Below are 24,528 nucleotides of genomic sequence, written 5' to 3'. Positions count from 1 at the left end.
CGGGTTTTCAGTAGTTTGAGTAAAAGAGAAGCAGCTTACAGGATTTCTGTACATTGGAAGTAGTGAGAGGCAGTTTACAGGAGTTCTGCATCCTGAGTGTAGGAAACACTTTATGGGAGTTCTGTAGTATGGGAGTAGTCTTACGCACTATGCGGGTTTTCAGCAGTCTTAGTAAAAGAGAAGCAGCTTACAGGATTTCTGTACATTGGAAGTAGTGAGAGGCAGTTTACAGGAGTTCTGCATCCTGAGTGTAGGAAACCTTTTACGGGAGTTCTGTAGCATGGGAGTAGTCTTACGCACTATGCGGGTTTTCAGTAGTCTGCGTAAAAGAGAAGCAGCTTACAGGATTTCTGTACATTGGAAGTAGTGAGAGGCAGTTTACAGGAGTTTTGCATCCTGAGTGTAGAAAACACTTTATGGGACTTCTGTAGCATGGGAGTAGTCTTACGCACTATGCAGGTTTTCAGCAGTCTGAGTAAAAGAGAAGCAGCTTACAGGATTTCTGTACATTGGAAGTAGTGAGAGGCAGTTTACAGGAGTTCTGAATCCTGAGTGTAGGAAACACTTTACGGGAGTTCTGTAGCATGGGAGTAGTCTTACGCACTATGCGGGTTTTCAGTTGTCTGAGTAAAAGAGAAGCAGCTTACAGGATTTCTGTACATTGGAAGTAGTGAGAGGCAGTTTACAGGAGTTCTGCATCCTGAGTGTAGGAAACACTTTACGGGAGTTCTGTAGCATGGGAGTAGTCTTACGCACTATGCGGGTTTTCAGTTGTCTGAGTAAAAGAGAAGCAGCTTACAGGATTTCTGTACATTGGAAGTAGTGAGAGGCAGTTTACAGGAGTTCTGCATCCTGAGTGTAGGAAACACTTTACGGGAGTTCTGTTGTATGGGAGTAGTCTTACGCACTATGCGGGTTTTCAGCAGTCTTTTAAAAGAGAAGCAGCTTACAGGATTTCTGTACATTGGAAGTAGTGAGAGGCAGTTTACAGGAGTTCTGCATCCTGAGTGTAGGAAACACTTTACGGGATTTCTGTTGTATGGGAGTAGTCTTACGCACTATGCGGGTTTTCAGTAGTCTGAGTAAAAGAGAAGCAGCTTACAGGATTTCTGTACATTGGAAGTAGTGAGAGGCAGTTTACAGGAGTTCTGCATCCTGAGTGTAGGAAACACTTTACGGGAGTTCTGTAGTATGGGAGTAGTCTTACGCACTATGGGGGTTTTCAGTTGTCTGAGTAAAAGAGAAGCAGCTTACAGGATTTCTGTACATTGGAAGTAGTGAGAGGCAGTTTACAGGAGTTCTGCATCCTGAGTGTAGGAAACACTTTACGGGAGTTCTGTAGCATGGGATTAGTCTTACGCACTATGCAGGTTTTCAGTACTTTGAGTAAAAGAGAAGCAGCTTACAGGATTTCTGTACATTGGAAGTAGTGAGAGGCAGTTTACAGGAGTTCTGCATCCTGAGTGTAGGAAACACTTTACGGGAGTTCTGTAGTATGGGAGTAGTCTTACGCACTATGCGGGTTTTCAGCAGTCTTAGTAAAAGAGAAGCAGCTTACAGGATTTCTGTACATTGGAAGTAGTGAGAGGCAGTTTACAGGAGTTCTGCATCCTGAGTGTAGGAAACCTTTTACGGGAGTTCTGTAGCATGGGAGTAGTCTTACGCACTATGCGGGTTTTCAGTAGTCTGCGTAAAAGAGAAGCAGCTTACAGGATTTCTGTACATTGGAAGTAGTGAGAGGCAGTTTACAGGAGTTTTGCATCCTGAGTGTATAAAACACTTTATGGGACTTCTGTAGCATGGGAGTAGTCTTACGCACTATGCGGGTTTTCAGCAGTCTGAGTAAAAGAGAAGCAGCTTACAGGATTTCTGTACATTGGAAGTAGTGAGAGGCAGTTTACAGGGGTTCTGAATCCTGAGTGTAGGAAACATTTTACGGGAGTTCTGTAGCATGGGAGTAGTCTTAGGCACTATGCGGGTTTTCAGTTGTCTGAGTAAAAGAGAAGCAGCTTACAGGATTTCTGTACATTGGAAGTAGTGAGAGGCAGTTTACAGGAGTTCTGCATCCTGAGTGTAGGAAACACTTTACGGAAGTTCTGTAGCATGGGAGTAGTCTTACGCACTATGCGGGTTTTCAGCAGTCTGAGTAAAAGAGAAGCAGCTTACAGGATTTCTGTACATTGGAAGCAGTGAGAGGCAGTTTACAGGAGTTCTGCATCCTGAGTGTAGGAAACACTTTACGGGAGTTCTGTAGCATGGGATTAGTCTTACACACTATGCGGGTTTTCAGTAGTCTGAGTAAAAGAGAAGCAGCTTACAGGATTTCTGTACATTGGAAGTAGTGAGAGGCAGTTTACAGGAGTTCTGCATCCTGAGTGTAGGAAACACTTTACGGGAGTTCTGTTGTATGGGAGTAGTCTTACGCACTATGCGGGTTTTCAGCAGTCTTAGTAAAAGAGAAGCAGCTTACAGGATTTCTGTACATTGGAAGTAGTGAGAGGCAGTTTACAGGAGTTCTGCATCCTGAGTGTAGGAAACACATTACGGGAGTTCTGTAGCATGGGAGTAGTCTTACGCACTATGCGGGTTTTCAGTAGTCTGCGTAAAAGAGAAGCAGCTTACAGGATTTCTGTACATTGGAAGTAGTGAGAGGCAGTTTACAGGAGTTTTGCATCCTGAGTGTAGGAAACACTACACAGGAGTTCTGTAGCATGGGATTAGTCTTACGCACTATGCGGGTTTTCAGCAGTCTTAGTAAAAGAGAAGCAGCTTACAGGATTTCTGTACATTGGAAGTAGTGAGAGGCAGTTTACAGGAGTTCTGCATCCTGAGTGTAGGAAACACTTTACGGGAGTTCTGTAGCATGGGAGTAGTCTTACGCACTATGCGGGTTTTCAGTAGTCTGAGTAAAAGAGAAGCAGCTTACAGGATTTCTGTACATTGGAAGTAGTGAGAGGCAGTTTACAGGAGTTCTGCATCCTGAGTGTAGGAAACACTACATGGGAGTTTTGCAGCATGGGAGTAGTCTGACGCACTATGCGGGTTTTCAGCAGTCTGAGTAAAAGAGAAGCAGCTTACAGGATTTCTGTACATTGGAAGTAGTGAGAGGCAGTTTACAGGAGTTCTGCATCCTGAGTGTAGGAAACACTAGATGGGAGTTCTGCAGCATGGGAGTAGTCTTACGCACTATGCGGGTTTTCAGTAGTCTGAGTAAAAGAGAAGCAGGTTACAGGATTTCTGTACATTGGAAGTAGTGAGAGGCAGTTTACAGGAGTTCTGCATCCTGAGTGTAAGAAACACTACACAGGAGTTCTGTAGCATGGGATTAGTCTTACGCACTATGCGGGTTTTTAGTAGTCTGAGTAAAAGAGAAGCAGCTTACAGGATTTGTGTACATTGTGAGTAGGGAGAGGCAGTTTACAGGAGTTCTGCATCCTGAGTGCAGGAAACACTTTACGGGAGTTCTGTAGTATGGGAGTAGTCTTACGCACTATGCGGGTTTTCAGTTGTCTGAGTAAAAGAGAAGCAGCTTACAGGATTTCTGTACATTGGAATTAGTGAGAGGCAGTTTACAGGAGTTCTGCATCCTGAGTGTTGGAAACACTCTACGGGAGTTCTGTAGCATGGGAGCAGTCTTACGCACTATGCGGGTTTTCAGTTGTCTGAGTAAAAGAGAAGCAGCTTACAGGATTTCTGTACATTGGAAGTAGTGAGAGGCAGTTTACAGGAGTTCTGCATCCTGAGTGTAGGAAACACTTTACGGGAGTTCTGTAGCATGGGAGTAGTCTTACGCATTATGCGGGTTTTCAGTAGTCTGAGTAAAAGAGAAGCAGCTTACAGGATTTCTGTACATTGGAAGTAGTGAGAGGCAGTTTACAGGAGTTCTGCATCCTGAGTGTAGGAAACACTTTACGGGAGTTCTGTAGCATGGGATTAGTCTTACGCACTATGCGGGTTTTCAGCAGTCTTAGTAAAAGAGAAGCAGCTTACAGGATTTCTGTACATTGGAAGTAGTGAGAGGCAGTTTACAGGAGTTCTGCATCCTGAGTGTAGGAAACACTTTACGGGAGTTCTGTAGCATGGGAGTAGTCTTACGCACTATGCGGGTTTTCAGTAGTCTGCGTAAAAGAGAAGCAGCTTACAGGATTTCTGTACATTGGAAGTAGTGAGAGGCAGTTTACAGGAGTTCTGCATCCTGAGTGTAGGAAACACTTTACGGGAGTTCTGTAGTATGGGAGTAGTCTTACGCACTATGGGGGTTTTCAGTTGTCTGAGTAAAAGAGAAGCAGCTTACAGGATTTCTGTACATTGGAAGTAGTGAGAGGCAGTTTACAGGAGTTCTGCATCCTGAGTGTAGGAAACACTTTACGGGAGTTCTGTAGCATGGGAGTAGTCTTACGCACTATGCGGGTTGTCAGTAGTTTGAGTAAAAGAGAAGCAGCTTACAGGATTTCTGTGCATTGGAAGTAGTGAGAGGCAGTTTACAGAAGTTCTGCATCCTGAGTGTAGGAAACACTTTACGGGAGTTCTGTATTATGGGAGTAGTCTTACGCACTATGCGGGTTTTCAGCAGTCTTAGTAAAAGAGAAGCAGCTTACAGGATTTCTGTACATTGGAAGTAGTGAGAGGCAGTTTACAGGAGTTCTGCATCCTGAGTGTAGGAAACCTTTTACGGGAGTTCTGTAGCATGGGAATAGTCTTACGCACTATGCGGGTTTTCAGTAGTCTGCGTAAAAGAGAAGCAGCTTACAGGATTTCTGTACATTGGAAGTAGTGAGAGGCAGTTTACAGGAGTTTTGCATCCTGAGTGTATAAAACACTTTATGGGACTTCTGTAGCATGGGAGTAGTCTTACGCACTATGCGGGTTTTCAGCAGTCTGAGTAAAAGAGAAGCAGCTTACAGGATTTCTGTACATTGGAAGTAGTGAGAGGCAGTTTACAGGAGTTCTGAATCCTGAGTGTAGGAAACACTTTACGGGAGTTCTGTAGCATGGGAGTAGTCTTAGGCACTATGCGGGTTTTCAGTTGTCTGAGTAAAAGAGAAGCAGCTTACAGGATTTCTGTACATTGGAAGTAGTGAGAGGCAGTTTACAGGAGTTCTGCATCCTGAGTGTAGGAAACACTTTACGGGAGTTCTGTAGCATGGGAGTAGTCTTACGCACTATGCGGGTTTTCAGCAGTCTGAGTAAAAGAGAAGAAGCTTACAGGATTTCTGTACATTGGAAGCAGTGAGAGGCAGTTTATAGGAGTTCTGCATCCTGAGTGTAGGAAACCTTTTACGGGAGTTCTGTAGCATGGGAGTAGTCTTACGCACTATGCGGGTTTTCAGTAGTCTGCGTAAAAGAGAAGCAGCTTACAGGATTTGTGTACATTGTGAGTAGGGAGAGGCAGTTTACAGGAGTTCTGCATCCTGAGTGTAGGAAACACTTTACGGGAGTTCTGTTGTATGGGAGTAGTCTTACGCACTATGCGGGTTTTCAGCAGTCTTAGTAAAAGAGAAGCAGCTTACAGGATTTCTGTACATTGGAAGTAGTGAGAGGCAGTTTACAGGAGTTCTGCATCCTGAGTGTAGGAAACACTTTACGGGAGTTCTGTAGCATGGGAGTAGTCTTACGCACTATGCGGGTTTTCAGTAGTCTGAATAAAAGAGAAGCAGCTTACAGGATTTCTGTACATTGGAAGTAGTGAGAGGCAGTTTACAGGAGTTCTGCATCCTGAGTGTAGGAAACACTTTACGGGAGTTCTGTAGTATGGGAGTAGTCTTACGCACTATGGGGGTTTTCAGTTGTCTGAGTAAAAGAGAAGCAGCTTACAGGATTTCTGTACATTGGAAGTAGTGAGAGGCAGTTTACAGGAGTTCTGCATCCTGAGTGTAGGAAACACTTTACGGGAGTTCTGCAGCATGGGATTAGTCTTACGCACTATGCGGGTTTTCAGTAGTTTGAGTAAAAGAGAAGCAGCTTACAGGATTTCTGTACATTGGAAGTAGTGAGAGGCAGTTTACAGGAGTTCTGCATCCTGAGTGTAGGAAACACTTTACGGGAGTTCTGTAGTATGGGAGTAGTCTTACGCACTATGCGGGTTTTCAGCAGTCTTAGTAAAAGAGAAGCAGCTTACAGGATTTCTGTACATTGGAAGTAGTGAGAGGCAGTTTACAGGAGTTCTGCATCCTGAGTGTAGGAAACCTTTTACGGGAGTTCTGTAGCATGGGAGTAGTCTTACGCACTATGCGGGTTTTCAGTAGTCTGCGTAAAAGAGAAGCAGCTTACAGGATTTCTGTACATTGGAAGTAGTGAGAGGCAGTTTACAGGAGTTTTGCATCCTGAGTGTATAAAACACTTTATGGGACTTCTGTAGCATGGGAGTAGTCTTACGCACTATGCGGGTTTTCAGCAGTCTGAGTAAAAGAGAAGCAGCTTACAGGATTTCTGTACATTGGAAGTAGTGAGAGGCAGTTTACAGGGGTTCTGAATCCTGAGTGTAGGAAACATTTTACGGGAGTTCTGTAGCATGGGAGTAGTCTTAGGCACTATGCGGGTTTTCAGTAGTCTGAGTAAAAGAGAAGCAGCTTACAGGATTTCTGTACATTGGAAGTAGTGAGAGGCAGTTTACAGGAGTTCTGCATCCTGAGTGTAGGAAACACTTTACGGGAGTTCTGTAGCATGGGAGTAGTCTTACGCACTATGCGGGTTTTCAGCAGTCTGAGTAAAAGAGAAGAAGCTTACAGGATTTCTGTACGTTGGAAGCAGTGAGAGGCAGTTTACAGGAGTTCTGCATCCTGAGTGTAGGAAACACTACACGGGAGTTCTGTAGCCTGGGATTAGTCTTACACACTATGCGGGTTTTTAGTAGTCTGAGTAAAAGAGAAGCAGCTTACAGGATTTGTGTACATTGTGAGTAGGGAGAGGCAGTTTACAGGAGTTCTGCATCCTGAGTGCAGGAAACACTTTACGGGAGTTCTGTAGTATAGGAGTAGTCTTACGCACTATGCGGGTTTTCAGTTGTCTGAGTAAAAGAGAAGCAGCTTACAGGATTTCTGTACATTGGAATTAGTGAGAGGCAGTTTACAGGAGTTCTGCATCCTGAGTGTTGGAAACACTCTACGGGAGTTCTGTAGCATGGGAGCAGTCTTACGCACTATGCGGGTTTTCAGTTGTCTGAGTAAAAGAGAAGCAGCTTACAGGATTTCTGTACATTGGAAGTAGTGAGAGGCAGTTTACAGGAGTTCTGCATCCTGAGTGTAGGAAACCTTTTACGGGAGTTCTGTAGCATGGGAGTAGTCTTACACACTATGCGGGTTTTCAGTAGTCTGAGTAAAAGAGAAGCAGCTTACAGGATTTCTGTACATTGGAAGTAGTGAGAGGCAGTTTACAGGAGTTCTGCATCCTGAGTGTAGGAAACACTTTATGGGAGTTCTGTAGTATGGGAGTAGTCTTACGCACTATGCGGGTTTTCAGCAGTCTTAGTAAAAGAGAAGCAGCTTACAGGATTTCTGTACATTGGAAGTAGTGAGAGGCAGTTTACAGGAGTTCTGCATCCTGAGTGTAGGAAACACTTTACGGGAGTTCTGTAGCATGGGAGTAGTCTTACGCACTATGCGGGTTTTCAGTAGTCTGAGTAAAAGAGAAGCAGCTTACAGGATTTCTGTACATTGGAAGTAGTGAGAGGCAGTTTACAGGAGTTCTGCATCCTGAGTGTAGGAAACACTTTACGGGAGTTCTGTAGTATGGGAGTAGTCTTACGCACTATGGGGGTTTTCAGTTGTCTGAGTAAAAGAGAAGCAGCTTACAGGATTTCTGTACATTGGAAGTAGTGAGAGGCAGTTTACAGGAGTTCTGCATCCTGAGTTTAGGAAACACTTTACGGGAGTTCTGTAGCATGGGAGTAGTCTTACGCACTATGCGGATTTTCAGTAGTTTGAGTAAAAGAGAAGCAGCTTACAGGATTTCTGTACATTGGAAGTAGTGAGAGGCAGTTTACAGAAGTTCTGCATCCTGAGTGTAGGAAACACTTTACGGGAGTTCTGTATTATGGGAGTAGTCTTACGCACTATGCGGGTTTTCAGCAGTCTTAGTAAAAGAGAAGCAGCTTACAGGATTTCTGTACATTGGAAGTAGTGAGAGGCAGTTTACAGGAGTTCTGCATCCTGAGTGTAGGAAACCTTTTACGGGAGTTCTGTAGCATGGGAGTAGTCTTACGCACTATGCGGGTTTTCAGTAGTCTGCGTAAAAGAGAAGCAGCTTACAGGATTTCTGTACATTGGAAGTAGTGAGAGGCAGTTTACAGGAGTTTTGCATCCTGAGTGTATAAAACACTTTATGGGACTTCTGTAGCATGGGAGTAGTCTTACGCACTATGCGGGTTTTCAGCAGTCTGAGTAAAAGAGAAGCAGCTTACAGGATTTCTGTACATTGGAAGTAGTGAGAGGCAGTTTACAGGAGTTCTGAATCCTGAGTGTAGGAAACACTTTACGGGAGTTCTGTAGCATGGGAGTAGTCTTACGCACTATGCGGGTTTTCAGTTGTCTGAGTAAAAGAGAAGCAGCTTACAGGATTTCTGTACATTGGAAGTAGTGAGAGGCAGTTTACAGGAGTTCTGCATCCTGAGTGTAGGAAACACTTTACGGGAGTTCTGTAGCATGGGAGTAGTCTTACGCACTATGCGGGTTTTCAGCAGTCTGAGTAAAAGAGAAGAAGCTTACAGGATTTCTGTACATTGGAAGCAGTGAGAGGCAGTTTACAGGAGTTCTGCATCCTGAGTGTAGGAAACACTACACGGGAGTTCTGTAGCCTGGGATTAGTCTTACACACTATGCGGGTTTTCAGTAGTCTGAGTAAAAGAGAAGCAGCTTACAGGATTTCTGTACATTGGAAGTAGTGAGAGGCAGTTTACAGGAGTTCTGCATCCTGAGTGTAGGAAACACTTTACGGGAGTTCTGTTGTATGGGAGTAGTCTTACGCACTATGCGGGTTTTCAGCAGTCTTAGTAAAAGAGAAGCAGCTTACAGGATTTCTGTACATTGGAAGTAGTGAGAGGCAGTTTACAGGAGTTCTGCATCCTGAGTGTAGGAAACACATTACGGGAGTTCTGTAGCATGGGAGTAGTCTTACGCACTATGCGGATTTTCAGTAGTCTGCGTAAAAGAGAAGCAGCTTACAGGATTTCTGTACATTGGAAGTAGTGAGAGGCAGTTTACAGGAGTTTTGCATCCTGAGTGTAGGAAACACTTTATGGGAGTTCTGTAGCATGGGAGTAGTCTTACGCACTATGCGGGTTTTCAGTAGTCTGCGTAAAAGAGAAGCAGCTTACAGGATTTCTGTACATTGGAAGTAGTGAGAGGCAGTTTACAGGAGTTCTGCATCCTGAGTGTAGGAAACACTTTAAGGGAGTTCTGTAGCATGGGAGTAGTCTTACGCACTATGCGGGTTTTCAGTAGTTTGAGTAAAAGAGAAGCAGCTTACAGGATTTCTGTACATTGGAAGTAGTGAGAGGCAGTTTACAGGAGTTCTGCATCCTGAGTGTAGGAAACACTTCACGGGAGTTCTGTAGTATGGGAGTAGTCTTACGCACTATGCGGGTTTTCAGCAGTCTTAGTAAAAGAGAAGCAGCTTACAGGATTTGTGTACATTGGAAGTAGTGAGAGGCAGTTTACAGGAGTTCTGCATCCTGAGTGTAGGAAACACTTTATGGGAGTTCTGCAGCATGGGAGTAGTCTTACGCACTATGCGGGTTTTCAGTAGTCTGAGTAAAAGAGAAGCAGCTTACAGGATTTCTGTACATTGGAAGTAGTGAGAGGCAGTTTACAGGAGTTCTGCATCCTGAGTGTAGGAAACACTTTACGGGAGTTCTGTAGCATGGGAGTAGTCTTACGCACTATGCGGGTTTTCAGTAGTCTGAGTAAAAGAGAAGCAGCTTACAGGATTTCTGTACATTGGAAGTAGTGAGAGGCAGTTTACAGGAGTTCTGCATCCTGAGTGTAGGAAACACTACATGGGAGTTTTGCAGCATGGGAGTAGTCTGACGCACTATGCGGGTTTTCAGCAGTCTGAGTAAAAGAGAAGCAGCTTACAGGATTTCTGTACATTGGAAGTAGTGAGAGGCAGTTTACAGGAGTTCTGCATCCTGAGTGTAGGAAACACTAGATGGGAGTTCTGCAGCATGGGAGTAGTCTTACGCACTATGCGGGTTTTCAGCAATCTGAGTAAAAGAGAAGCAGCTTACAGGATTTCTGTACATTGGAAGTAGTGAGAGGCAGTTTACAGGAGTTCTGCATCCTGAGTGTAGGAAACCTTTTACGGGAGTTCTGTAGCATGGGAGTAGTCTTACACACTATGCGGGTTTTCAGTAGTCTGCGTAAAAGAGAAGCAGCTTACAGGATTTCTGAACATTGGAAGTAGTGAGAGGCAGTTTATAGGAGTTTTGCATCCTGAGTGTATAAAACACTTTATGGGACTTCTGTAGCATGGGAGTAGTCTTACGCACTATGCGGGTTTTCAGCAGTCTGAGTAAAAGAGAAGCAGCTTACAGGATTTCTGTACATTGGAAGTAGTGAGAGGCAGTTTACAGGAGTTCTGCATCCTGAGTGTAGGAAACACTTTACGGGAGTTCTGTAGCATGGGAGTAGTCTTAGGCACTATGCGGGTTTTCAGTAGTCTGAGTAAAAGAGAAGCAGCTTACAGGATTTCTGTACATTGGAAGTAGTGAGAGGCAGTTTACAGGAGTTCTGCATCCTGAGTGTAGGAAACACTTTACGGGAGTTCTGTAGCATGGGAGTAGTCTTACGCACTATGCGGGTTTTCAGCAGTCTGAGTAAAAGAGAAGCAGCTTACAGGATTTCTGTACATTGGAAGCAGTGAGAGGCAGTTTACAGGAGTTCTGCATCCTGAGTGTAGAAAACACTTTACGGGAGTTCTGTAGCATGGGAGTAGTCTTACGCACTATGCGGGTTTTCAGCAGTCTGAGTAAAAGAGAAGCAGCTTACAGGATTTCTGTACATTGGAAGTAGTGAGAGGCAGTTTACAGAAGTTCTGCATCCTGAGTGTAGGAAACACTTTACGGGAGTTCTGTATTATGGGAGTAGTCTTACGCACTATGCGGGTTTTCAGCAGTCTTAGTAAAAGAGAAGCAGCTTACAGGATTTCTGTACATTGGAAGTAGTGAGAGGCAGTTTACAGGAGTTCTGCATCCTGAGTGTAGGAAACCTTTTACGGGAGTTCTGTAGCATGGGAGTAGTCTTACGCACTATGCGGGTTTTCAGTAGTCTGCGTAAAAGAGAAGCAGCTTACAGGATTTCTGTACATTGGAAGTAGTGAGAGGCAGTTTACAGGAGTTTTGCATCCTGAGTGTAGGAAACACTTTATGGGACTTCTGTAGCATGGGAGTAGTCTTACGCACTATGCGGGTTTTCAGCAGTCTGAGTAAAAGAGAAGCAGCTTACAGGATTTCTGTACATTGGAAGTAGTGAGAGGCAGTTTACAGGAGTTCTGAATCCTGAGTGTAGGAAACACTTTACGGGAGTTCTGTAGCATGGGAGTAGTCTTAGGCACTATGCGGGTTTTCAGTTGTCTGAGTAAAAGAGAAGCAGCTTACAGGATTTCTGTACATTGGAAGTAGTGAGAGGCAGTTTACAGGAGTTCTGCATCCTGAGTGTAGGAAACACTTTACGGGAGTTCTGTAGCATGGGAGTAGTCTTACGCACTATGCGGGTTTTCAGCAGTCTGAGTAAAAGAGAAGAAGCTTACAGGATTTCTGTACATTGGAAGCAGTGAGAGGCAGTTTACAGGAGTTCTGCATCCTGAGTGTAGGAAACACTACACGGGAGTTCTGTAGCCTGGGATTAGTCTTACACACTATGCGGGTTTTCAGTAGTCTGAGTAAAAGAGAAGCAGCTTACAGGATTTCTGTACATTGGAAGTAGTGAGAGGCAGTTTACAGGAGTTCTGCATCCTGAGTGTAGGAAACACTTTACGGGAGTTCTGTTGTATGGGAGTAGTCTTACGCACTATGCGGGTTTTCAGCAGTCTTAGTAAAAGAGAAGCAGCTTACAGGATTTCTGTACATTGGAAGTAGTGAGAGGCAGTTTACAGGAGTTCTGCATCCTGAGTGTAGGAAACACATTACGGGAGTTCTGTAGCATGGGAGTAGTCTTACGCACTATGCGGATTTTCAGTAGTCTGCGTAAAAGAGAAGCAGCTTACAGGATTTCTGTACATTGGAAGTAGTGAGAGGCAGTTTACAGGAGTTTTGCATCCTGAGTGTAGGAAACACTTTATGGGAGTTCTGTAGCATGGGAGTAGTCTTACGCACTATGCGGGTTTTCAGCAGTCTGAGTAAAAGAGAAGCAGCTTACAGGATTTCTGTACATTGGAAGTAGTGAGAGGCAGTTTACAGGAGTTCTGCATCCTGAGTGTAGGAAACACTAGATGGGAGTTCTGCAGCATGGGAGTAGTCTTACGCACTATGCGGGTTTTCAGCAATCTGAGTAAAAGAGAAGCAGCTTACAGGATTTCTGTACATTGGAAGTAGTGAGAGGCAGTTTACAGGAGTTCTGCATCCTGAGTGTAGGAAACCTTTTACGGGAGTTCTGTAGCATGGGAGTAGTCTTACACACTATGCGGGTTTTCAGTAGTCTGCGTAAAAGAGAAGCAGCTTACAGGATTTCTGTACATTGGAAGTAGTGAGAGGCAGTTTATAGGAGTTTTGCATCCTGAGTGTATAAAACACTTTATGGGACTTCTGTAGCATGGGAGTAGTCTTACGCACTATGCGGGTTTTCAGCAGTCTGAGTAAAAGAGAAGCAGCTTACAGGATTTCTGTACATTGGAAGTAGTGAGAGGCAGTTTACAGGAGTTCTGCATCCTGAGTGTAGGAAACACTACATGGGAGTTTTGCAGGATGTGAGTAGTCTGACGCACTATGCGGGTTTTCAGCAGTCTGAGTAAAAGAGAAGCAGCTTACAGGATTTCTGTACATTGGAAGTAGTGAGAGGCAGTTTACAGGAGTTCTGCATCCTGAGTGTAGGAAACACTACACGGGAGTTCTGCAGCATGGGAGTAGTCTTACGCACTATGCGGGTTTTCAACAGTCTGAGTAAAAGAGAAGCAGCTTACAGGATTTCTGTACATTGGAAGTAGTGAGAGGCAGTTTACAGGAGTTCTGCATCCTGAGTGTAGGAAACACTTTACGGGAGTTCTGTAGCATGGGAGTAGTCATACGCACTATGCGGGTTTTCAGTAGTCTGAGTAAAAGAGAAGCAGCTTACAGGATTTCTGTACATTGGAAGTAGTGAGAGGCAGTTTACAGGAGTTCTGCATCCTGAGTGTAGGAAACACTTTACGGGAGTTCTGTAGTATGGGAGTAGTCTTACGCACTATGGGGGTTTTCAGTTGTCTGAGTAAAAGAGAAGCAGCTTACAGGATTTCTGTACATTGGAAGTAGTGAGAGGCAGTTTACAGGAGTTCTGCATCCTGAGTGTAGGAAACACTTTACGGGAGTTCTGTAGCATGGGAGTAGTCTTACGCACTATGCGGGTTTTCAGTAGTTTGAGTAAAAGAGAAGCAGCTTACAGGATTTCTGTACATTGGAAGTAGTGAGAGGCAGTTTACAGGAGTTCTGCATCCTGAGTGTAGGAAACACTTTACGGGAGTTCTGTAGTATGGGAGTAGTCTTACGCACTATGCGGGTTTTCAGCAGTCTTAGTAAAAGAGAAGCAGCTTACAGGATTTCTGTACATTGGAAGTAGTGAGAGGCAGTTTACAGGAGTTCTGCATCCTGAGTGTAGGAAACCTTTTACGGGAGTTCTGTAGCATGGGAGTAGTCTTACGCACTATGCGGGTTTTCAGTAGTATGCGTAAAAGAGAAGCAGCTTACAGGATTTCTGTACATTGGAAGTAGTGAGAGGCAGTTTACAGGAGTTTTGCATCCTGAGTGTATAAAACACTTTATGGGACTTCTGTAGCATGGGAGTAGTCTTACGCACTATGCGGGTTTTCAGCAGTCTGAGTAAAAGAGAAGCAGCTTACAGGATTTCTGTACATTGGAAGTAGTGAGAGGCAGTTTACAGGAGTTCTGAATCCTGAGTGTAGGAAACACTTTACGGGAGTTCTGTAGCATGGGAGTAGTCTTACGCACTATGCGGGTTTTCAGTTGTCTGAGTAAAAGAGAAGCAGTTTACAGGATTTCTGTACATTGGAAGTAGTGAGAGGCAGTTTACAGGAGTTCTGCATCCTGAGTGTAGGAAACACTTTACGGGAGTTCTGTAGTATGGGAGTAGTCTTACGCACTATGCGGGTTTTCAGTTGTCTGAGTAAAAGAGAAGCAGCTTACAGGATTTCTGTACATTGGAAGCAGTGAGAGGCAGTTTACAGGAGTTCTGCATCCTGAGTGTAGGAAACACATTACGGGAGTTCTGTAGCCTGGGATTAGTCTTACACACTATGCGGGTTTTCATTAGTCTGAGTAAAAGAGAAGCAGCTTACAGGATTTCTGTACATGGGAAGTAGTGAGAGGCAGTTTACAGGAGTTCTGCATCCTGAGTGTAGGAAACACTTTACGGGAGTTCTGTTGTATGGGAGTAGTCTTACGCACTATGCGGGTTTTCAGCAGTCTTAGTAAAAGAGAAGCAGCTTACAGGATTTCTGTACATTGAAAGTAGTGAGAGGCAGTTTACAGGAGTTCTGCATCCTGAGTGTAGGAAACACTTTACGGGAGTTCTGTAGCATGGGAGTAGTCTTACGCACTATGCGGGTTTTCAGTAGTCTGAGTAAAAGAGAAGCAGCTTACAGGATTTCTCTACATTGGAAGTAGTGAGAGGCAGTTTACAGGAGTTCTGCATCCTGAGTGTAGGAAACACTACATGGGAGTTTTGCAGCATGGGAGTAGTCTGACGCACTATGCGGGTTTTCAGCAGTCTGAGTAAAAGAGAAGCAGCTTACAGGATTTCTGTACATTGGAAGTAGTGAGAGGCAGTTTACAGGAGTTCTGCATCCTGAGTGTAGGAAACACTTTACGGGAGTTCTGCAGCATGGGAGTAGTCTTACGCACTATGCGGGTTTTCAGCAGTCTGAGTAAAAGAGAAGCAGCTTACAGGATTTCTGTACATTGGAAGTAGTGAGAGGCAGTTTAAAGGAGTTCTGCATCCTGAGTGTAGGAAACACTTTACGGGAGTTCTGTAGCATGGGAGTAGTCTTACGCACTATGCGGATTTTCAGTAGTCTGAGTAAAAGAGAAGCAGCTTACAGGATTTCTGTACATTGGAAGTAGTGAGAGGCAGTTTACAGGAGTTCTGCATCCTGAGTGTAGGAAACACTTTACGGGAGTTCTGTAGTATGGGAGTAGTCTTACGCACTATGGGGGTTTTCAGTTGTCTGAGTAAAAGAGAAGCAGCTTACAGGATTTCTGTACATTGGAAGTAGTGAGAGGCAGTTTACAGGAGTTCTGCATCCTGAGTGTAGGAAACACTTTACGGGAGTTCTGTTGTATGGGAGTAGTCTTACGCACTATGCGGGTTTTCAGCAGTCTTAGTAAAAGGGAAGCAGCTTACAGGATTTCTGTACATTGGAAGTAGTGAGAGGCAGTTTACAGGAGTTCTGCATCCTGAGTGTAGGAACCCTTTTACGGGAGTTCTGTAGCATGGGAGTAGTCTTACGCACTATGCGGGTTTTCAGTAGTCTGCGTAAAAGAGAAGCAGCTTACAGGATTTCTGTACATTGGAAGTAGTGAGAGGCAGTTTACAGGCGTTTTGCATCCTGAGTGTATAAAACACTTTATGGGACTTCTGTAGCATGGGAGTAGTCTTACGCACTATGCGGGTTTTCAGCAGTCTGAGTAAAAGAGAAGCAGCTTACAGGATTTCTGTACATTGGAAGTAGTGAGAGGCAGTTTACAGGAGTTCTGCATCCTGAGTGTAGGAAACACTTTACGGGAGTTCTGTAGCATGGGAGTAGTCTTACGCACTATGCGGGTTTTCAGTAGTCTGAGTAAAAGAGAAGCAGCTTACAGGATTTCTCTACATTGGAAGTAGTGAGAGGCAGTTTACAGGAGTTCTGCATCCTGAGTGTAGGAAACACTACATGGGAGTTTTGCAGCATGGGAGTAGTCTGACGCACTATGCGGGTTTTCAGCAGTCTGAGTAAAAGAGAAGCAGCTTACAGGATTTCTGTACATTGGAAGTAGTGAGAGGCAGTTTACAGGAGTTCTGCATCCTGAGTGTAAGAAACACTACACAGGAGTTCTGTAGCATGGGATTAGTCTTACGCACTATGCGGGTTTTTAGTAGTCTGAGTAAAAGAGAAGCAGCTTACAGGATTTGTGTACATTGTGAGTAGGGAGAGGCAGTTTACAGGAGTTCTGCATCCTGAGTGTAGGAAACACTTTACGGGAGTTCTGTAGCATGGGAATAGTCTTACGCACTATGCGGGTTTTTAGTAGTCTGAGTAAAAGAGAAGCAGCTTACAGGATTTGTGTACATTGTGAGTAGGGAGAGGCAGTTTACAGGAGTTCTGCATCCTGAGTGTAGGAAACACTTTACGGGAGTTCTGTAGTATGGGAGTAGTCTTACGCACTATGCGGGTTTTCAGTTGTCTGAGTAAAAGAGAAGCAGCTTACAGGATTTCTGTACATTGGAAGTAGTGAGAGGCAGTTTACAGGAGTTCTGCATCCTGAGTGTAGGAAACACTTTACGGGAGTTCTGTAGCATGGGATTAGTCTTACGCACTATGCGGGTTTTCAGCAGTCTTAGTGAAAGAGAAGCAGCTTACAGGATTTCTGTACATTGGAAGTAGTGAGAGGCAGTTTACAGGAGTTCTGCATCCTGAGTGTAGGAAACACTAGATGGGAGTTCTGCAGCATGGGAGTAGTCTTACGCACTATGCGGGTTTTCAGCAGTCTGAGTAAAAGAGAAGCAGCTTACAGGATTTCTGTACATTGGAAGTAGTGAGAGGCAGTTTACAGGAGTTCTGCATCCTGAGTGTAAGAAACACTACACAGGAGTTCTGTAGCATGGGATTAGTCTTACGCACTATGCGGGTTTTTAGTAGTCTGAGTAAAAGAGAAGCAGCTTACAGGATTTCTGTACATTGTGAGTAGTGAGAGGCAGTTTACAGGAGTTCTGCATCCTGAGTGTAGGAAACACTTTACGGGAGTTCTGTAGCATGGGAGTAGTCTTACGCACTATGCGGGTTTTCAGTAGTCTGAGTAAAAGAGAAGCAGCTTACAGGATTTGTGTACATTGTGAGTAGGGAGAGGCAGTTTACAGGAGTTCTGCATCCTGAGTGCAGGAAACACTTTACGGGAGTTCTGTAGTATGGGAGTAGTCTTACGCACTATGCGGGTTTTCAGTAGTCTGCGTAAAAGAGAAGCAGCTTACAGGATTTCTCTACATTGGAAGCAGTGAGAGGCAGTTTACAGGAGTTTTGCATCCTGAGTGTAGGAAACACTTTACGGGAGTTCTGTAGCCTGGGATTAGTCTTACACACTATGCGGGTTTTCAGTAGTCTGCGTAAAAGAGAAGCAGCTTACAGGATTTCTGTACATTGGAAGTAGTGAGAGGCAGTTTACAGGAGTTCTGCATCCTGAGTGTAGGAAACACTTTACGGGAGTTCTGTTGTATGGGAGTAGTCTTACGCACTATGCGGGTTTTCAGCACTCTGAGTAAAAGAGAAGCAGCTTACAGGATTTCTGTACATTGGAAGTAGTGAGAGGCAGTTTACAGGAGTTCTGCATCCTGAGTGTAGGAAACACATTACGGGAGTTCTGTAGCATGGGAGTAGTCTTACACACTATGCGGGTTTTCAGTAGTCTGCGTAAAAGAGAAGCAGCTTACAGGATTTCTGTACATTGGAAGTAGTGAGAGGCAGTTTACAGGAGTTTTGCATCCTGAGTGTAGGAAACACTTTATGGGAGTTCTGTAGCATGGGAGTAGTCTTATGCACTATGCGGGTTTTCAGTAGTCTGAGTAAAAGAGAAGCAGCTTACAGGATTTGTGTACATTGGAAGTAGTGAGAGGCAGTTTACAGGAGTTCTGCATCCTGAGTGTAGGAAACACTTTACGGGAGTTCTGTAGCATGGGAGTAGTCTTACGCACTATGCGGGTTTTCAGTAGTCTGAGTAAAAGAGAAGCAGCTTACAGGATTTCTGTACATTGGAAGTAGCGAGAGGCAGTTTACAGGAGTTCTGCATCCTGAGTGTAGGAAACACTACATGGGAGTTTTGCAGCATGGGAGTAGTCTGACGCACTATGCGGGTTTTCAGCAGTCTGAGTAAAAGAGAAGCAGCTTACAGGATTTGTGTACATTGGAAGTAGTGAGAGGCAGTTTACAGGAGTTCTGCATCCTGAGTGTAGGAAACACTTTACGGGAGTTCTGTAGTATGGGAGTAGTCTTTCGCACTATGCGGGTTTTCAGTTGTCTGAGTAAAAGAGAAGCAGCTTACAGGTTTTCTGTACATTGGCAGTAGTGAGAGGCAGTTTACAGGAGTTCTGCATCCTGAGTGTAGGAAACACTCTACGGGAGTTCTGTAGCATGGGAGTAGTCTTACGCACTATGCGGGTTTTCAGTAGTCTGAGTAAAAGAGAAGCAGCTTACAGGATTTCTGTACATTGGAAGTAGTGAGAGGCAGTTTACAGGAGTTCTGCATCCTGAGTGTAGGAAACACCACATGGGAGTTTTGCAGCATGGGAGTAGTCTGACGCACTATGCGGGTTTTCAGCAGTCTGAGTAAAAGAGAAGCAGCTTACAGGATTTGTGTACATTGGAAGTAGTGAGAGGCAGTTTACAGGAGTTCTGCATCCTGAGTGTAAGAAACACTACACAGGAGTTCTGTAGCATGGGATTAGTCTTACGCACTATGCGGGTTTTTAGTAGTCTGAGTAAAAGAGAAGCAGCTTACAGGATTTGTGTACATTGTGAGTAGGGAGAGGCAGTTTACAGGAGTTCTGCATCCTGACTGTAGGAAACACTTTACGGGAGTTCTGTAGCATGGGAATAGTCTTACGCACTATGCGGGTTTTTAGTAGTCTGAGTAAAAGAGAAGCAGCTTACAGGATTTGTGTACATTGTGAGTAGGGAGAGGCAGTTTACAGGAGTTCTGCATCCTGAGAGTAGGAAACACTTTACGGGAGTTCTGTAGTATGGGAGTAGTCTTACGCACTATGCGGGTTTTCAGCAGTCTGAGTAAAAGAGAAGCAGCTTACAGGATTTCTGTACGTTGGAAGTAGTGAGAGGCAGTTTACAGGAGTTCTGCATCCTGAGTGTAGGAAACACTTTACGGGAGTTCTGTAGCATGGGAGTAGTCTTACGCACTATGCGGGTTTTCAGTAGTCTGAGTAAAAGAGAAGCAGCTTACAGGATTTCTGTACATTGGAAGTAGTGAGAGGCAGTTTACAGGAGTTCTGCATCCTGAGTGTAGGAAACACTTTACGGGAGTTCTGTAGTATGGGAGTAGTCTTACGCACTATGGGGGTTTTCAGTTGTCTGAGTAAAAGAGAAGCAGCTTACAGGATTTCTGTACATTGGAAGTAGTAAGAGGAAGTTTACAGGAGTTCTGCATCCTGAGTGTAGGAAACACTTTACGGGAGTTCTGTAGCATGGGAGTAGTCTTACGCACTATGCGGGTTTTCAGTAGTTTGAGTAAAAGAGAAGCAGCTTACAGGATTTCTGTACATTGGAAGTAGTGAGAGGCAGTTTACAGGAGTTCTGCATCCTGAGTGTAGGAAACACTTTACGGGAGTTCTGTATTATGGGAGTAGTCTTACGCACTATGCGGGTTTTCAGCAGTCTTAGTAAAAGAGAAGCAGCTTACAGGATTTCTGTACATTGGAAGTAGTGAGAGGCAGTTTACAGGAGTTCTGCATCCTGAGTGTAGGAAACCTTTTACGGGAGTTCTGTAGCATGGGAGTAGTCTTACGCACTATGCGGGTTTTCAGTAGTCTGCGTAAAAGAGAAGCAGCTTACAGGATTTGTGTACATTGTGAGTAGGGAGAGGCAGTTTACAGGAGTTCTGCATCCTGAGTGTAGGAAACACTTTACGGGAGTTCTGTAGTATGGGAGTAGTCTTACGCACTATGCGGGTTTTCAGCAGTCTGAGTAAAAGAGAAGCAGCTTACAGGATTTCTGTACATTGGAAGTAGTGAGAGGCAGTTTACAGGAGTTCTGCATCCTGAGTGTAGGAAACACTTTACGGGAGTTCTGTAGCATGGGAGTAGTCTTACGAACTATGCGGGTTTTCAGTAGTCTGAGTAAAAGAGAAGAAGCTTACAGGATTTCTGTACATTGGAAGTAGTGAGAGGCAGTTTACAGGAGTTCTGCATCCTGAGTGTAGGAAACACTTTACGGGAGTTCTGTAGTATGGGAGTAGTCTTACGCACTATGGGGGTTTTCAGTTGTCTGAGTAAAAGAGAAGCAGCTTACAGGATTTCTGTACATTGGAAGTAGTGAGAGGCAGTTTACAGGAGTTCTGCATCCTGAGTGTAGGAAACACTTTACGGGAGTTCTGTAGCATGGGAGTAGTCTTACGCACTATGCGGGTTTTCAGTAGTTTGAGTAAAAGAGAAGCAGCTTACAGGATTTCTGTACATTGGAAGTAGTGAGAGGCAGTTTACAGGAGTTCTGCATCCTGAGTGTAGGAAACACTTTACGGGAGTTCTGTATTATGGGAGTAGTCTTACGCACTATGCGGGTTTTCAGCAGTCTTAGTAAAAGAGAAGCAGCTTACAGGATTTCTGTACATTGGAAGTAGTGAGAGGCAGTTTACAGGAGTTCTGCATCCTGAGTGTAGGAAACCTTTTACGGGAGTTCTGTAGCATGGGAGTAGTCTTACGCACTATGCGGGTTTTCAGTAGTCTGCGTAAAAGAGAAGCAGCTTACAGGATTTCTGTACATTGGAAGTAGTGAGAGACAGTTTACAGGAGTTTTGCATCCTGAGTGTATAAAACACTTTATGGGACTTCTGTAGCATGGGAGTAGTCTTACGCACTATGCGGGTTTTCAGCAGTCTGAGTAAAAGAGAAGCAGCTTACAGGATTTCTGTACATTGGAAGTAGTGAGAGGCAGTTTACAGGAGTTCTGAATCCTGAGTGTAGGAAACACTTTACGGGAGTTCTGTAGCATGGGAGTAGTCTTACGCACTATGCGGGTTTTCAGTTGTCTGAGTTAAAGAGAAGCAGCTTACAGGATTTCTGTACATTGGAAGTAGTGAGAGGCAGTTTACAGGAGTTCTGCATCCTGAGTGTAGGAAACACTTTACGGGAGTTCTGTAGTATGGGAGTAGTCTTACGCACTATGCGGGTTTTCAGCAGTCTGAGTAAAAGAGAAGCAGCTTACAGGATTTCTGTACATTGGAAGTAGTGAGAGGCAGTTTACAGGAGTTCTGCATCCTGAGTGTAGGAAACACTTTACGGGAGTTCTGTAGCATGGGAGTAGTCTTACGAACTATGCGGGTTTTCAGTAGTCTGAGTAAAAGAGAAGAAGCTTACAGGATTTCTGTACATTGGAAGTAGTGAGAGGCAGTTTACAGGAGTTCTGCATCCTGAGTGTAGGAAACACTTTACGGGAGTTCTGTAGTATGGGAGTAGTCTTACGCACTATGGGGGTTTTCAGTTGTCTGAGTAAAAGAGAAGCAGCTTACAGGATTTCTGTACATTGGAAGTAGTGAGAGGCAGTTTACAGGAGTTCTGCATCCTGAGTGTAGGAAACACTTTACGGGAGTTCTGTAGCATGGGAGTAGTCTTACGCACTATGCGGGTTTTCAGTAGTTTGAGTAAAAGAGAAGCAGCTTACAGGATTTCTGTACATTGGAAGTAGTGAGAGGCAGTTTACAGGAGTTCTGCATCCTGAGTGTAGGAAACACTTTACGGGAGTTCTGTATTATGGGAGTAGTCTTACGCACTATGCGGGTTTTCAGCAGTCTTAGTAAAAGAGAAGCAGCTTACAGGATTTCTGTACATTGGAAGTAGTGAGAGGCAGTTTACAGGAGTTCTGCATCCTGAGTGTAGGAAACCTTTTACGGGAGTTCTGTAGCATGGGAGTAGTCTTACGCACTATGCGGGTTTTCAGTAGTCTGCGTAAAAGAGAAGCAGCTTACAGGATTTCTGTACATTGGAAGTAGTGAGAGACAGTTTACAGGAGTTTTGCATCCTGAGTGTATAAAACACTTTATGGGACTTCTGTAGCATGGGAGTAGTCTTACGCACTATGCGGGTTTTCAGCAGTCTGAGTAAAAGAGAAGCAGCTTACAGGATTTCTGTACATTGGAAGTAGTGAGAGGCAGTTTACAGGAGTTCTGAATCCTGAGTGTAGGAAACACTTTACGGGAGTTCTGTAGCATGGGAGTAGTCTTACGCACTATGCGGGTTTTCAGTTGTCTGAGTTAAAGAGAAGCAGCTTACAGGATTTCTGTACATTGGAAGTAGTGAGAGGCAGTTTACAGGAGTTCTGCATCCTGAGTGTAGGAAACACTTTACGGGAGTTCTGTAGTATGGGAGTAGTCTTACGCGCTATGCGGGTTTTCAGTTGTCTGAGTAAAAGAGAAGCAGCTTACAGGATTTCTGTACATTGGAAGCAGTGAGAGGCAGTTTACAGGAGTTCTGCATCCTGAGTGTAGGAAACACATTACGGGAGTTCTGTAGCCTGGGATTAGTCTTACACACTATGCGGGTTTTCAGTAGTCTGAGTAAAAGAGAAGCAGCTTACAGGATTTCTGTACATGGGAAGTAGTGAGAGGCAGTTTACAGGAGTTCTGCATCCTGAGTGTAGGAAACACTTTACGGGAGTTCTGTTGTATGGGAGTAGTCTTACGCACTATGCGGGTTTTCAGCAGTCTGAGTAAAAGAGAAGCAGCTTACAGGATTTCTGTACATTGGAAGTAGTGAGAGGCAGTTTACAGGAGTTCTGCATCCTGAGTGTAGGAAACACATTACGGGAGTTCTGTAGCATGGGAGTAGTCTTACGCACTATGCGGGTTTTCAGTAGTCTGCGTAAAAGAGAAGCAGCTTACAGGATTTCTGTACATTGGAAGTAGTGAGAGGCAGTTTACAGGAGTTTTGCATCCTGAGTGTAGGAAACACTTTATGGGAGTTCTGTAGCATGGGAGTAGTCTTACGCACTATGCGGGTTTTCAGTAGTCTGCGTAAAAGAGAAACAGCTTACAGGATTTCTGTACATTGGAAGTAGTGAGAGGCAGTTTACAGGAGTTCTGCATCCTGAGTGTAGGAAACACTTTACGGGAGTTCTGTAGCATGGGAGTAGTCTTACGCACTATGCGGGTTTTCAGCAGTCTGAGTAAAAGAGAAGCAGCTTACAGGATTTCTGTACATTGGAAGTAGTGAGAGGCAGTTTACAGGAGTTCTGCATCCTGAGTGTAGGAAACACTTTACGGGAGTTCTGTAGCATGGGAGTAGTCTTACGCACTATGCGGGTTTTCAGCAGTCTTAGTAAAAGAGAAGCAGCTTACAGGATTTCTGTACATTGGAAGTAGTGAGAGGCAGTTTACAGGAGTTCTGCATCCTGAGTGTAGGAAACACATTACGGGAGTTCTGTAGCATGGGAGTAGTCTTACGCACTATGCGGGTTTTCAGTAGTCTGCGTAAAAGAGAAGCAGCTTACAGGATTTCTGTACATTGGAAGTAGTGAGAGGCAGTTTACAGGAGTTTTGCATCCTGAGTGTAGGAAACACTTTATGGGAGTTCTGTAGCATGGGAGTAGTCTTACGCACTATGCGGGTTTTCAGTAGTCTGCGTAAAAGAGAAGCAGCTTACAGGATTTCTGTACATTGGAAGTAGTGAGAGGCAGTTTACAGGAGTTCTGCATCCTGAGTGTAGGAAACACTTTACGGGAGTTCTGTAGCATGGGAGTAGTCTTACGCACTATGCGGGTTTTCAGCAGTCTGAGTAAAAGAGAAGCAGCTTACAGGATTTCTGTACATTGCAAGTAGTGAGAGGCAGTTTACAGGAGTTCTGCATCCTGAGTGTAGGAAACACTACATGGGAGTTTTGCAGCATGGGAGTAGTCTGACGCACTATGCGGGTTTTCAGCAGTCTGAGTAAAAGAGAAGCAGCTTACAGGATTTCTGTACATTGGAAGTAGTGAGAGGCAGTTTACAGGAGTTCTGCATCCTGAGTGTAGGAAACACTTTACGGGAGTTCTGCAGCATGGGAGTAGTCTTACGCACTATGCGGGTTTTCAGCAGTCTGAGTAAAAGAGAAGCAGCTAACAGGATTTCTGTACATTGGAAGTAGTGAGAGGCAGTTTAAAGGAGTTCTGCATCCTGAGTGTAGGAAACACTTTACGGGAGTTCTGTAGCATGGGAGTAGTCTTACGCACTATGCGGGTTTTCAGTAGTCTGAGTAAAAGAGAAGCAGCTTACAGGATTTCTGTACATTGGAAGTAGTGAGAGGCAGTTTACAGGAGTTCTGCATCCTGAGTGTAGGAAACACTTTACGGGAGTTCTGTAGTATGGGAGTAGTCTTACGCACTATGGGGGTTTTCAGTTGTCTGAGTAAAAGAGAAGCACCTTACAGGATTTCTGTACATTGG

Source organism: Oryctolagus cuniculus, chromosome 18, assembly GCF_051225735.1.
Source record: "Oryctolagus cuniculus isolate XC-2025 breed Fujian yellow rabbit chromosome 18, ASM5122573v1, whole genome shotgun sequence".
In the NCBI taxonomy this organism is placed as follows: Eukaryota; Metazoa; Chordata; class Mammalia; order Lagomorpha; family Leporidae; genus Oryctolagus; species Oryctolagus cuniculus.
This window is presented reverse-complemented; position numbering follows the sequence as displayed.